This window comes from Lottia gigantea (assembly GCF_000327385.1).
Source record: "Lottia gigantea unplaced genomic scaffold LOTGIsca_14, whole genome shotgun sequence".
Lineage (NCBI taxonomy): Eukaryota > Metazoa > Mollusca > Gastropoda > Lottiidae > Lottia > Lottia gigantea.
The window spans coordinates 3,270,547-3,277,044 of record NW_008707617.1 but is presented as its reverse complement, the minus strand read 5'-3'; positions in this window follow the sequence as shown (position 1 = coordinate 3,277,044).

The window sequence follows — 6,498 nt, the reverse complement described above, 5'->3', positions numbered from 1 at the left end:
GAAGAATGTTATGCTTATCATTTAACGCTACGTCACCGTCTCTCTACACTTGAAAGGTTTTGTTTTGTTTACACGTGTTGTATACCATGTCGTCCGAGGAGTCTAAAGAAAGTATTGGGAGTACTCTGAAGCTTGTTTTGAATCAACTAAAAGAAGATAAGAATAGTGTTTTATTGGATTTCGAAGCAAAAAGTGATGAGAAATTGAATAGTCTCCATAACAAAGTTCTTTACACACCGAAGTGAAATTCTAAAATTAGACACTGTGCATAAATGGTTCAAAATTGGGAACAAAATTCAGTATAACTTCAATTCGTAGGTAAGTGATAGTATATCACAAACTTTGTGGGCTCTTCAGAACAGTAAAATTGATTATGCCAAAGAGTGGTTGGTCGAAGCGGCTGATAAGTTGAAGCAGGCTAATGCTTCGGAAGGGGGTTGGGAAACAGTGCGACAGTATTCTGCTAATCCAATTGCCAGTTATTCAGGCGACTTATCTAAAATTAAGAAAGTGGAGTCTAGAGCTCTACAAGTTGTCAAAGGTAAAAATCAGAAAAAGAGAAACCCAATTCTCAAATTCCTCTTAGTTCTTCTTGCAGGATTTCTCAACTTCCTGTTAATTTTCCAAGTTTTGGAATGTATCCAAGTGGTTTTTCCTCTAATGGTTTTGGGCAACGCTTTTTTCGCTCTCAAACCAGTTCCAGATATAGTGGATCCTGTTTTTGCCTGTGGCGAATTATGCCACTTTCGACAATCCTGTCGCCAGCTCACGGACACCACGGAAGTGAGGCCACCACAGAAGTGATCAATGATGAGTATTTTACTGACGATTTTTTGGAATACGAACAAAGTCAATGTGACACTTTAGTCAAAGGTAAACTTAAGTCGCATTTTGAATTTTGGAGTGGTATTGATTGAATGCAGTAAATTTGTACTGGATGCAATGGTATTCCTTTTGTGGTTAACCCGCTTTTAGTTTCCATACAGAATTCAGGAAAGAAAAGGCTTATTTTAGATCTGAGACATGTTAATAAGCTTTTAGTGGAATTCTTATGCTGGTCTGAGTGGTTTAAGTCATCAACAAATTAAATATATAACTTGGACAACAGATACATTTATCATCCCTTGCGGTACGTCTTATGCCGGATATGAAGTTTCAACCGTAAACGGTGTTGCACATAGAATGTGTTTAGAGGGTGAACGTATAAACGCATTCGATATCTTATCTGACATGTTTGAAATCTTCAATTACTTTGGAAGTTGAATGGATTCCAAGATTAGAAAATGAAAGAGCACCGATGCCTTCACTGCAGATTGACATGGTGTAAAGGGATGGTTTGTTAGAGTTTTGAAAACTATGTTAAAATTCCGAGCTTATAGAAATTTGGTCATTCCATACTGGAAATCGGCTCCTTTTTGGCCTTTGGTTGACCCACTGTCTCTTCTTTTGTAGAAGATTTTATGGATATACCAACCTCGAACAAATAGTTGCCTAGTAAGATACGTCAACTTTCCTGATACATTTTCAGTACATCAAGGGCGGTCACCTATCAAATCATACCAAAAATCTAATTTGTGCAAGATATTGTTTATCTAACACACATTATTTAATAAAATTGACATAAACTGTCACCTCTATCACCAACAAATTTTGATGCGTTTTACTCAGTCAGGGGCAATAACTCAAATTCTGTTGACCGGTTTAAAGCACTTGTTTCTCCTTTACATAAGAAAGGGCCCTAACCGGATTTAAATACTACAGGGAAATTTCTCTTTTAGATCGTATTGGAAAAATATGTAGTGCTGTTCTTAATTACAGGCTACATGAGGCCCAAGCAGGCTATAGGAGAGGTTATTCTACAGTGGACAAAAAATTTACCCTTCAAGTTCTTGCCCAAAACTATTTGTCTAAACCTGGGGTCCGCTTTTACCGTCTTTTTGTTTTTCTCGTACATTCGATTCTTCAAAGGGACATCCCGCTTTTTTTGTAAGTCTAAAAATTCTTTTTGCTCAAATTTGTGAAAACTATAAGCCAAAATCTACAGAAATATATCCCACAACGTATCTGAAAGTTTTAACTTAAAAAAATCCATCCATAGATATAAATAGCATATCTTAGAAATATTTTCAGTTAGGCTATAATTTACGACGTTTTTGATAATGAAAATGTTTTACAAGAAAGCGGAATAACCCTTTAAACAGAATAAAGCTTTTTAACTTATTACAAGGTAAAGGTGTACATGGCAAAATGGTCACGTTCTTAGAAATATGTACTCGTCTTGTGTCCAGGTTTCAATTTAAATCCATATTTCGCCTGTCTGGAGTTCGACAATGTTGTATTCCGAGTCAAATTCTGTTTTGTATGTATATTAACCGACTAATTTACTATTAGAAAACTCTTCCAATATTAATGGTATTTTCATAAACCAAGAGGTTGAAGGCTCTATTTTATTTTATGCAGACGACTAAAGTATTGAATCTAAATCCGACCTTCAGAGTAAACTTAATTTGTTATCAACGTTTTGCACCCAGTTTGACCTTCAGGTAAATAAGTGCATCATTACATAGTATTTTTAGTGATGAGCAAAAGGATGAACATAATAATCGAAATAATCGGAGAGGCATAATCGATTATGTATCGATTGATAATAGAAACACGCCCAATTTAATGAACATGCACTTGTTTTAAGGCTATATAAATTTAGTGATGGGCAATCGGATGAAAATAATAATCGATTACTCGAAATAATCGGAGAGGCATAATGGATTATGTAATCGATTAATAATAGAAACACGCCCCATTTAATGAACATGCACTTGTTTTAAGGCTATTTAATTCATTTCCAGTTGTTTTGTTAATAATGATAGGTTTGATGCACGTAATTACACTCAACACTCTGAGAAATCAAATTACTTTTTTTTTTATTTGCATACCAGTTTTTTGCTGTTTGGACCGAAATTACAAAATTTTGTGGAGTTTTAGCACTTTTTAATCATGTAGAGGTCTTGCTATTAATTAAGTATTTTCAATAAAAGTTATACGGTAGTGTTATAAAACTAACTGATTCTTGAAATGCAATTTTAATACTAGTACAAAAAATAAATACAACAGTAGAAGCCTTCCTTTAACCTCAAATGTATTCTTGTCTCCATGACACTCGAGTATATCTGAAAAGTTTGTCGTTGTAAATAACACACATCTTGTCTGGACGAACAAAACCCACCAAGTTGGCAAAACGCACACACCATCATATTGAGAGGTAATGTCGCCGTTTCCCCACAACAGTGACACTACCTAGTGATGAAATACTTGCATTTGTAATATTTATTCCAGTGTCATTGGGTCTAAATTTTCAAGGTCGTACTAGTAGATTCTCCTAACTAACAGATAATTTTTAAAGCTCGGGTTTGCGGTATTTCTTACGAAAATGGACATTTATTAGTTGACATTATTTTGTTACAAATAGAAGTGTCGTATTTCGATCGTTAAATGATGAAGCATGAATTTTTGCAAATGGGCCATATCTATGCGGTTCTTCTCTACGCCCCGAAATGTGTCTGCAATCCACTTCAGTATAATACCTTATTCAGCACAATCTGTGACTACGATACTATTACAGTAACAATCATGCATCATTTGTTTCTGTGCCGAATCTATGGCTAGTCCTCGAAAAAAATTATTCAAAGGTGTGACAAATGATCAGGATCTCATTGTTATTATGATATTAATTGCATATTTTATTAACTTAAAGAGAGTATTGTTTCGATGCGAAACATTAGCATTTTACTATGTATGTAAGGAGGATAAGGAGCATTGTCATGTCGTGATCAACAATCAAGCCGCAATTATTATTAGTATACTTATGGGATATGATTTTGATCTTATGTACAATGCTAAAACAGAAAAAAATCCAACGTGAAAAAAATCAGTTAGTTCCCAAGAACTATATTTTATTTTTATTCCCGAAAATAATAATGTCACTAATTTTAATTATGTTTCAGGAATTTTTATTTAGTGTTACATGTTTTTATCTACCAAGAAGTTTTTTTTTATTTACCAAGAAATGTTTATATTTATATTTAAAAATATATTGTTTAAAATTTTCTATTTATGTTCGAAGAATTGTATGTATATACCAAGACCTTCAAATCATGCTGCAAGATATTATTTTTTTATGGTCCAAGATTCACGAGATCATTCAAGATTCACGGGACCACACAAACTGATGACATCAGTGCTTAAGTTAATCGGATAACTTTTGGAGCGTCATTACTCTGATAGGTCTAACGTCAATGCATGTGCCGACAACGGTCGCCATTTTATAAGAGGTCTATAACCTTGTCGCTATAGTATATTGTAAAGTTAATTTCAATGCGTATTTGTGGTTTAGATGTTCCTGTATTTTATTAATGTTCCTGTATTTTACCTGTATTGATGTTCCTGTTGATGTTCCTCTGTTGTACCTGTATTGATGTTTATTGTTCCTGATGTCCTTCCCGAATAAATACTCTACAAACCTTCAAAGACGTTACGTTATTATATGTTTTGTAATACTGTTCGTCGGTCCATCTGTCAACATATCTTGTGGGCACAATAGAGACTAAAGCTTTATTTGATTGTAATGAAACTTGGTGTGAGCATTCATTCATAAGACGGCGGTCAAGCTCGAATTTGGTGATTTTTCCATGAATGGTTTATGAGTAATTGCCCTTGACTTAGTAAAATCGCGTCAAAATTTTGTTGTGGGCACAATAGAAGCTGCAATTTTGAATGGATTTTGATGAAACTTGGTGTGAGATTTGGGATTGATAAGATGGCGGTCAAGTTCAAATTTGACAAATTTTCGATGAACGGTTTTTGAGTTATTGCCCTTAACTTCATATAATTGCGTCAAAATTTTGTTGTGGGCACAATAGAGGCTACAAATTTCAACGGATTTGATGAAACTTAGTATGAACATTGGGATTGATAATTTGACGATTTTTCGATGAACGGTTTTCGAGTTACTGCCGTTTTTAATGGATCTTAATGAAACTTGGTATGCAGGTATATATCAATGAGATCTCATTAAAGTTCAAATTTGTCTATGTTAGTAAGTTCGTTAGTTAGTTAGTGTGAATTTGATGAAACGTTATTACATATCTTTGAAAATTTCAGATACGAGAGGAGTGTTATAATTCAATGCGTCTGGGTTATTGCTGTCGATTGAAAAAGATTTGTGGAAAAACTAACTGACCCTAAATTGATGAGATATTCTGGGTTTTTAAAAGACAAATGCATAATGAAGATCTTAAATAAATATGAGAAATTTGGTATTATTAAGAAGATCTTTAATATATTTTTGGTCAATAAAGATTTAGTTATCATCTCTGGTAGCTGCCAGTGGGCGTATGTTACGTTGCCTGGCAAGCTAACTTTAGATCCGGTGTTGATGAACAGCTCAAAGCGAAGACCACAGGCCATAGAAGTAATACAATACGTGCATACAAACGATCGAACACCACAAATAGGGCCTTTGTTAGTAGTGTGATTCAAGGTCAGAGTTCATCATTGTCTACTATCATCTAAAAGACCGTTCTCTGACGACGGAAGAGTGTACATATTTCATTAACTATCAATTGTTAATGCGACATTAAAAAACTGACCTGAAGTTGTGATGTATTTCTTCCAGTCAAAATTAAAGCAAAGCATTAATATTGTAATTAAAAATTAAAAATCGCTGCTTTAGTTTAGTTTTACGTCGGACAGGAGGCGGGTGGGGACGAAGAAATAACATTTCAGTTGGTTATACAACGCCAAAGATCTAAGAAGTTATGGTCTTACTAAGAATAATACCATCGTATTCAGTTGCAATTTTCAATTATTGTTCAATCAAACAATTCTTTCATAGATCAAGTTAAATGTTATTACCGTACATTCATATACCTCAAGAGTTGAGAGTGCTTGATTCTCAATATATATCTCGAGCCTTGCTCGATGCCATGAAATTTGTATGCAAAAATGAATTATTAACAAACTAAAGAGGTATGTTTTTGATAGTTACCTTTTTTGGTGGTTTTAAATCCACCATTTGTACAAGTATATTCAATACAATTACCACTTGTTGGTAATTTAAATTTAGATCCATCAGCAAAAGTTTGACCTTCATATTCACAATCTATAAAATTAAAACTTTGAATAAATAAATTATTATAGACAGGTACAGAAGCTGGTATATTTTGTTTTCATGTTAAGCGCTGAGGTAATAAAGCTGAAAGCAAACTAAACACAGTCAACATTACCTAAAAGAAAATATAAGCTTACTATTTAAATCAACTGCTGACCATATAAGGCTTTCTATTTAAATAGAACGCCTTCCCGCAATTTTCTTTGCTTTCTCGAGGGCGAAAAGTCGACAGTTGATATCGCTGCCGGCTTTCATATAAATAGGTGCAGTAAGTTACTCACCTCTTGCTGAAGATATAGTTACGGCGGCTAAAAAGCCAACTAGAATGAATT